This window comes from Chiroxiphia lanceolata, chromosome 5, assembly GCF_009829145.1.
Source record: "Chiroxiphia lanceolata isolate bChiLan1 chromosome 5, bChiLan1.pri, whole genome shotgun sequence".
NCBI classification, from domain to species: domain Eukaryota; kingdom Metazoa; phylum Chordata; class Aves; order Passeriformes; family Pipridae; genus Chiroxiphia; species Chiroxiphia lanceolata.
Window position 1 is genome coordinate 69,860,094 of NC_045641.1, and position 9,265 is coordinate 69,869,358.

The 9,265-nt window shown below is 40.0% G+C and overlaps 1 long non-coding RNA gene across 1 annotated transcript; it reads right to left on the bottom strand.

Annotated features, from left to right (window-relative positions):
• Nucleotides 1-270: 270 nt before the first annotated feature.
• LOC116787184 lies at nt 271-1,918 on the bottom strand. Its single transcript, XR_004357206.1, has 2 exons — nt 1,823-1,918; nt 271-619 (listed from the first exon to the last, which is right to left on the bottom strand). It is a non-coding gene; the product is annotated as an uncharacterized LOC116787184 (long non-coding RNA).
• Between the last annotated feature and the right edge of the window lie 7,347 nt (nt 1,919-9,265).

Consider the following 9,265-nt stretch of genomic DNA (forward strand, 5'->3'; position numbering starts at 1 on the left):
GATTTCATTAGAACTATTGTCAGAGTTTGGGAACTAAAGGAATGTGGACACAATAGTTTGATAAAAGATGAAGAGGGTGAAGAAAGCACATTTTTCTCTATCAGATACATACTATAATTTTCTGACTGGCTAAACTGGGAAAAGTACTTCACTGATAGCTACTTTAACTTTTAAGATGCAGCCAGCTTTATTAAGGTTATGCAAGAATATGGAAAACAGAACTGCTTCTGTGTTTGCTTCCCGCGTAGTACAAACAGTGGGACACTGTAGTTTTCCTTGCACATAACAATTTCTTTTGTATTAGACAGAGTTGTGCTTAGTGGGAAGCTTGCAATAGCTTCTCTTTGTGACAGACTCTCTGTCAAACATCATTTTAACTGCTATCTTCTAGAAAAATCAGTACAATTCACAAACTTGTATTCTTTTCCTCACTGAACATCTTTTCCATTTGTGCAGCAGTCATGCAGGGAGTGTTCCCTCTGCCTACAGGCTGCCGTGATTTGGTGTTTTGTTTCAGTTGCTCCATCCTTTCAGGGCTCCTCTGGACTCCTTCTTGTAGAGCCTTCTCCCTTGCCTGTCAAATCCACCTCTTTCCTGCCAACCTGCAACTTTAATATCTCTGAAAAATAAACCAAACAACAACTCATGTTCCTTCATGAACAACAGAACTAAGGAAATGTGATTTCCTATACCTCTATTTCAGAGTGGGGTTCTCTGGTGTTGAGTGCAAAATTTGAGGCTTCTTTTAGAGTTGTGTCCCCAGTGTGTTGGCTCTCTAAGGTCTTGTAGGAACTCACAGCTGTTCTTCCAGTGGGATCCTGAGAGGCTGTCCTTACTTTTTACAGCCACTTATTTCTACAGATTTTAGGTTCTTGCTCCTTTGCCAGATTTGATTTACGGGGACAGTGTGATCACCTGATTTTCCTGGTTATTTTTGTTTGGTTTTAAATCTCCACCTTTGTTGATTTTTTTTTTAGAGGGACATGTTTTTTATGGACATAATAATAGTCATAGAGTGCTTTTGGGCAGAGAGGCTGTAAATTCAGCATATGGCAGCATTCTGTTTGGGGCAGGGAGGTAAGAAGGTAAGTCAGGGATTTAAAAAACATTGATTCCGACAAGAAATATATTTTTCCTGTCAAAAGCTGGGCAAAAAAAGATGGAATTTCTCATACTGTTTTTATTGCAAATGGCATTTTGCTTTTAGGTTTTATTGCTTTAGAAAGCCTAGCAGAACAAACATGCGATTTTTGGGATGAAGCTATACAGACACAATTGTTCTATTTTTCATTTCTGTTGAATAGCTGCTCCATATAAACAGAAATAAATATCTGGCTGGCTCCTTTTGTCCCCCTGCCCAAAAGACAGTGAGGTATAATCCAGGGCAGTAACCTAATCACTAAGGTGTTTATGCTGAAATACATACCTAATTCCAATGTTGCTTCAGGAGCAGCTGCTTGTTAATTACGTCTTTTTTTGTTGTTGTTATTTTGTAATTTGATTTCCTACTCTCTGTAATACCTGTGTGGCATTCCAAATAAATAGCTTGTTGCAAATACTAAGGAGTAATTAGAAGATGAGAATGCTAGACTGGATTGCAGGGGAGTGCAGTGGCTGCTGGCACAAGTGACTTTTCTCATCATTATGGAAGTGACAATATTTTCATTTTAGCTTTTGAAATCTTTATTCCGGGAATAAAATTTCTTAACCAAATATTTATGTCGGATTTTCCTGGAAAAACATTGTAAATCTATTTTATGGAAGACATTTCCACATCTTATTGTAGAAACAGAGTACTCATCAGCTTGGCGTACCAACATACCTTCCAAATTTCCCAGAATTATTATCTAAGTAACACTGCTCCTGGAAGAGGTTAACATACATCTGGTAGTACCAGCTCCCTGAACTGGATGCAGATACATTCTGTGAAGGCTGCACTCACAGAATGATTGCATCACAAATACCCACATTCCACAGGTCATAAAACATTTGAATGCACCTAACCAAGCCAAACAATTCACCACAAAAGACTCAAATTCACAAAAATAATGTTTCATGGAAAAAAGTGCAAGAGACATCTCGGGTGCTGCAATGGCCCTCAGTCTTTTTAATATCATAAAATTTTCCCACATGAAGATGTTCAACGGGGTGATGTCTACACTAACTCCCATAATATCCTCAGGAAGAGTGTTGTGCAATTTGGTATACTACTTATGTAGAACTTGCTTAGCATAACGTGCTTAGCTTTAGTAGCTAAATTTGCTGCAGTCTTAGGCTCTTAACTAGGTAAAAGCTCAGCATATCTGGGTGGAAGTTAACAGCTTTAGTTAAGCTTTAATTAAATCAAAAAAAGCCCCAGAGCCAGTTTGAGTTGGAAGATAAGGAATCAGGAAAGGTTGATGCAACCATCAGCTGATGCTGCAACTTTGGGGATAAGAGAAGGAACAACCTGACTAGAGACAGTGAAGGGACCCAGTGAAGAAAAGGAAGACCCTAGACCCTAATATAACTCCTGGTCAGACCTGTGGGAGGGTGAGTAATTTAGATTGCAAGGGTATAATTGCCCAGGGATATTTTTGTTTAGGATGTCTCTTCAGAGGCTCCCAGCTCAAGCTGCTCTGTGTATTGGATAAATAAGCCCCTGATTTACTCAGCAGGTTGGCGACTCACCTTCTTCAAGAGGAGCCTGGGACTGAGTCCTGTTGATGGTGGCATAATTTGTGGAACGTGGTGGAATTTCCTCAGCAAACAGACCAGGGCAGTGGACAGTGCAGTGAATTGAAAACTGACTACTGAGCTCGAAGTGTTTTGGTCAGGGGCACAAAGCCCACCTGGAGGCAGGCACGAGTCGTGTACCTCAGGGGTTGATACTGGATCCATACTCTTCAACAGCTGGATGATGGGGCAGGATGATCCTTCACAAGTTTGTGGATGTTACAAAGCTGTGAGGAGTGACTGATACACCAAGTGATTGTACTAATGTCCAGAGGGACCTTAGGCTGGAGAAATGGGCTGACAAGATTCTGATTAAGTTTAACAAAGGGAATTACAAAGTCCTGCACCTGAGGGAGAATGGTCCCATGCACCAGTTCAGGCTGTGGGCTGGTCAAATGAACAGCAGCTTTGTAGGAAAGGACTTGGGGATCATGCTTTGACAAGATGAACATGAGTCAGCAACGTGCACTTGCAGCAACAGATGACAATGATGTCCTGGGCTGCGGGAGGAGGAGTGTTGCCAGCAGGTCCAGGGAGGTGAGAACCAGACTCTCTTCTGGGCTGTCCCGTGGTGGGCAAGAGGCAATGAACACAAATTGCAGTATAAAGAAAAAAATAAAATCCATTTAAAGATAGGACAGAAATGGTTTTACTGTAAAAGAGATTGAACACAGGCACAGATTTCCCAGAGAGGTCAGTGGAGTCTCTGTCCTCGGGGATATTTGAAACATGATTCAATGTGTTCCTGGGCAGTAGGAGTTCGGACTAGGTGATCTCCAGAGGTACATCCCATTGTCAGTAGGTCTGTGATTCTTTTATTTAGGTACACTTGCTGGTAGGCAAAGTTTATGCAAGGGATAAAGAGATATGGAGTTCGTTTATAGCCATTCTACCAAGCTTCTGTGCTACCATCAAGAGCTCACTGTAGCAATCACTAGCAAACAGCTTCTCAGCTCCACTCAAAATCTCAGAAAATTAGATGAAACTCAGTGTCTCATCTGTTTTCACTTTGAAACAAAGAATTTAGGAGGAGGCAAAGCAGGCAAAAGCAGAACTATGTGCCAAAATTAGTAAATAAATATACCTTTCTGAACAGTATATACCTTTTAAATTGTCTCTCTGATTTCTTTGTGGGAAAACTATGTTGGCAGCTGGCTGTCAACCCCCTTCTGTGATAGCAGTAATCGTAGATTCATAGAATCATAGAATGGTTTGAGTTGGAAGGGTCCTTTAAAGGTTGTCTAACCCAACCCCCAGTCTTCCTCTAAAACTGTTGGCATAAATTTCTGAGACTCAGTTATCTACCCCAAGATCTTTGCAAACTGTAAATTCTCCTGAATTGCAAACCTCCAAACTTCAGTTTTCTCCTGAAAGGAGGTAGCTTTCATTCTTCCTTACAAGATATTTTTTAGTGACTTTCTGCTCCTCAGTAGGAAAGCACCACAAATTAGTTCACTCACAGTTCTTACTACTCATAGGAAGGTTAAATAGTTTTCCTCTTTTCTTCAGTCACTGCTCTTGCTGCTGCTGTTATGATGCATGAGGATGATTACTCAAAAATAATACATTTAGGCCTGGCAGATTTGCCCAAACTTTTGTAACTATGTAACTCTCTCAAACCTTATGGCCTGATTAATTTTGGAAATACTTATGATGTATCATAAAACAAGGTTGTTTCATTAGCAGTGTTGGTTCAAGGAATTTATTGATTCTGTGTAAAAAAAAAGCTGAAGTCATCTCAGTGCAGAGCAGCTTAAAGGGAAAATACAGAACAGCAGTTTGCAATGGTGAGGGATGAGCTCTGTTGTTGAAAATTCTCATCATTGAGATGTTGTTTAGTGAGGTGTCTCTATAATTTTATTTGTCACTTCAGTTGATTTCACTGATGCATTAAATGGTGGGCCAGATATTCAGCTGGTTTCTATGGATGTACCTTTATTGATTCGATCCAAATACTCAGACTCATCATAGCTGGGGATCCAGCCCATAGCTTTGGACCCACAGTTATAACTTCTAAAAGCTGGTGTCTGATGTAAGAAGGTAAGGGAAGCATCTTCAGTATAGTAGTTTCGTTCCTCTCTGAAATATTCTTTAGCTCAGTACATCCCTTCCCAGACTGCATTTGCTAGTGTTCACTCGTAAAATCTTTGGAGTCTTTGGACTGTAAAGAAGGAAGAGCTGAGTGTTGGCATCTGACACTTGCTTCTTATCTCTTGAAAGGCATTTGAAGTAGTGGCTTGTGCACTGTATGGAAGATTGGTTTGGAACGGGTTCATGTCCTAAAGAAGGACATAAATCAGAGTATGAATAGAGAACTCTCTCCCACAGAAACACTGGCAACAATAGCCAGCAGGCTCAGGGACTCACAGCAGCATAGAGAAGTTTGTCTGGGGACAATGTGCGAGTAACTCCTGCTTTCACTTACTGCTTCAGACTGGAGCCAACTAGTCCCTCCTGTGGATCCCCACAGGACCACTCCTCTGGTCCCTTCTCCTTTATTCCATTCTGAAGGCATTGAAAGGCATTCAAGGAATTTCTGCCTTGAAAATTATGAGGTGCATCCCAGCAAGTGTTGGTGAGGGTGGTCCCTGCTCCATGTGCATATAGTCTGCCAAATGTCCATTAGTTTACCTAGAATAACTTTGACTGGCCTCCAGACATCTCCCAGTATGGAAATGTCAGAACTTCTCAAATTCCTGTCAGCCATGATCAAACTTCAAGGGAACTAAAACATTTCCAGGACACTTGCTTGAACCCATCTTTGATTTGCATATCAAAACAGAATTAGATGAGTGAAAACAGTGAGCACAGGCACCAGTGTAGTTTATTTTCACCTTTTCTTACTAGGGCCTTGCATTGTATCATCCCTACTGCATTAACTGAATGAAAAAATTGTGGGTAAGGGAAAAAAATCTGGGTGCAGAGAAAGACAGAACATCTGCCCAAATAATTTTTATATGGGGACCCTCCCTTAAAAAGCAGACAAAATATCTGCTTGGTTATAAATAGAAAATTTAAAAAAAAAAAAAAAAGAAAGAGAGAGAGAGAAGAAATTGTTTTTATTTTTCTTTCTCTTACTCTTCAATGGTATAAAAAGATAAAGATGGCTAAGAAATGCAAATAGTAAACATGAGACCCCAATTATGGTTCTATGGTACTCAGTCATCTAATTATTGCATTTTGAACTCCATGTGAATTAACTGCCTATATTATGTTTGGGGACGTAAACTCCAGCTCTGATGTTCCTGCCACACCACTGCCTACCTTTCACTCTAGCAAACCAGAGCAGTGAGATGTTAGCACTATCTGATGGATAATCCTGTCAGTATCCAGAGAAGGGAAGGCAGTGTCATCTCCGGCTCTGCCTGGCTCTTCATACCCCCCCCACCTGGGGACCCTACCTGTGCACCACAAGCTGCTCCTTCAAAAAATAAGAATATCGCCAGAAATGCAAGCTTTCCCATAGGAATTTTGGATATATCCCAGTTATAAGGCTTCCATGGGGTCTGGGAAAAATATACTTCTCGTCTGGAATTAGGCAAGTGCCACTGGAGCAGTGCTGCCCTACAGCCTAGCTGGATTTTTCAGATGAGCCATCTTCCAGAGCTGTATAAATAAAGAACAGTGGATTCTAGTATTTAAGTGGTCTACAGAATTATTTGAGTGATGACCACCCACCCAGCATTATTATACTTACCTTCTCTCTATGGACAGAGATGCTAATGTTTATGTTAGCCGGTCTAAATTTTCTACTGCCATTTGTCAGGAAGTGAACGGAATTTGGGAGCAGTTCCAAATTCAGCCAAGGCAGTTTATTTTCCAAAGAAAACACTGTTGACAATACAATTGGAGTTTAGAGACTAGATCTTACAAAAGCACAGAGAGATTCAAAAGTTGCTCTCTAAAATATGGAGCAAATACACAAATTGGCCTCCACATACCATCCTAACACAGTCCCTGTGTATTTGTGTACATTAGACTGTACTTTTTCTGATGCCTTTGAAAAAGGCTCAAGGTGAGGGATCTGAGCAGTTCACAAGGTTTAATGTTGCATGGCACGGTCTGATATTTTTTGCAGGTTTATACTGGCCAATATTTATTGAATTTTATTGAAGAGCTGTATTTTGTTTACATCCTGGCTGAGATTTGGAGATCCCTTTGCCAGACACCCACAAATACCTTACTCCTTCTAAAAGTACAGATTGTACAAAAAGGAACAATATGCAGCCTGTCAAAACCATGTTAAAGGGAGCAGACCATTACTGGAAACCCGAAGGATCCAAGGAGCTCCACGACCTTGGAATTTTGGTGGCACTGAGGGGCTTTGCAGCATTTGCCCAGCCTTCGTAATTTAGCACGGGCTGTAGGAGGAAGACCTGGCAAGACCTAGAAAGGTTTCTGGAGTCTCTAGGAGCAAGGAAAGAGAAGGAAGCACAAGGCTGTAGCTGGAGTGAGACTCCTCCTTGCAATACACACATGCTTGACACCCAACTCTCAAAGGATGGCAAAGAGCCCATCCTACCTTGGACTCTCTCAAGGAGCAAAATCGTGGCAAAACAACAATAGGAAAAGAGTTTTGAAAACATTTTCTTACTTCTTAAAATAGCTCTCCGCTGTGTACCCGCTCCCCCTCCCTCCCCACCATTTTTTGGCAGGGCTTTGGCTGGAGCAAGTGATTAAAGAGGGACTTTCAGCCTGGGACAAACATGCAGAAATGAAAACGTTTTGCATTTTTCTTTGCCAGTATGTACATTTCTGAGTAAATATTATTAGAGATACTTGTATGAGCAGCACAGCTTCTTCTCTTGGAAGCCAGATGACTTTTCCTGGCTTTATTCTGCAGTTAACAAGATGATGTCTAATCACAGTTATAAATTATTCCCTGATAAAATTATAAGGTTTCATTTTACAATTATTCATGAACGGAATGAAGGAGGTGTAGAAATCAGAAAGAGCATTTGTCAAATGTTATTCACTACAACATACTGTGTGGAAGGGAAAACTGGCTTACAGTTTTTTAAGACTTGGCCTTGGCATTTTCATTTTTAAATTTAATTTCATTTTCATTTTGAAATCATAAAAGCTTGACCAAAAAACCTGCCAAAAGCAAACAAACAGAGAAAAAATCTCTGCCCCAAAAAAATCCCGCCCAAAAAACCCCAAACCTGTTTTAGAAGACTTTTTAAAGCAGCATACATGGCAAAAATCCTTTTCAGAGAGAATTTTGGCTGCACCAGGGAATCAGGACCAATCCTAGTCAGACTTGTGCCAAATCCCTTGAGAATCACTGGCCTCCTTGAAGGATTTCCTTTGTTTTCATAGTTTACTGCTTTTTTTTGTTATAAGTTGTCTTCCCACAACAGCAGCATGAGCTTTAGTTTTATCCATCTGCACGATCAAGATTTATGTTTATAATAATATTTATACTTCCTCCTCTCTGTTAGGAGAGGAAAAATTATATTTTATAATTAGGCAGTGGCAACAAACAAGATGTGTAATTGCATTATTAGCATGTGTGAATTCAGAATAGGAAGCCCTGTGAAGCTTTGCTTGGGAAAAAAATGTCCTGGGCTTGCACAGTAGATGACTGTTCACTTGCCAGCTATTGCCAGTCTTAAAATGCCGAGACTTACCATATTAGTTCACTATGGGTCAGATTCATTCCTCAGCAGTGGACATTTAGGTGTTAGTTAAGCTTCACTGAAGCCTCTGAAAGGGAAACATTAGTGATCCCTATGCCTTTTCCATGTGCTCTCCTAATGCATGAACTTCTCTTCCAGATATGTTAGCATAATGGCAAAGGAATACATAGAGTAAGCAAATTAAAATAGAATTAAAATAAAACATCATTAAAGAGATTTTCATTTATGTATCTGTACCTATGTATTTGTGCATGTGTTTATCCACAACAACAGGCTTACCTTATCTTCTTACCTTCACTGACTTTCCCAATTAGCTTTACCAAATATGCAAATTCACTAACCCAGAGAGATTAAAATATATTCCCAAACATTTCCTTATGGCTGAATTAAAATTTATATTCTTTAATATAGAACCTAAGATTAGAGATCCTGTTCAACTTAATTATCACTTAGTGTTGCACACCAGAGTTACTTTTCGAGCACATCAGATAAAAGCAGGTCCTTTGCATTAAAATTCTTGGGCACCAGCTCTTATGCAATAATTACACTGAGGTTCTGTCTTTGGATGCTGCTACTTTGAATAAGCAAACTCAAGTTTACTCAAGTTCTACCTTAACCAAGTGAGGCTCAGAACGCGGTCTGGAACCTGCATAAAAGTGTGTGCTGGTGAGCCAGAGAGTACATTTGCAATATACAGCAATATGTGTTACTTCAGTTCAAAAGACTTTTTATTTGTCCATTAAAGTTTAACAGTTTTGTAGCTTTGCACAAAATAATCCAAAATTCCTGTATTTTCTGACTTTATAGGGAAATGCCTTTCAAGTCTCATTCTTAGTGAAGTATCAATAATTAATAAATACCTGTTTCAGTTAAAGCATGGCTGTTAACAGGATACAGCTACTACAGTA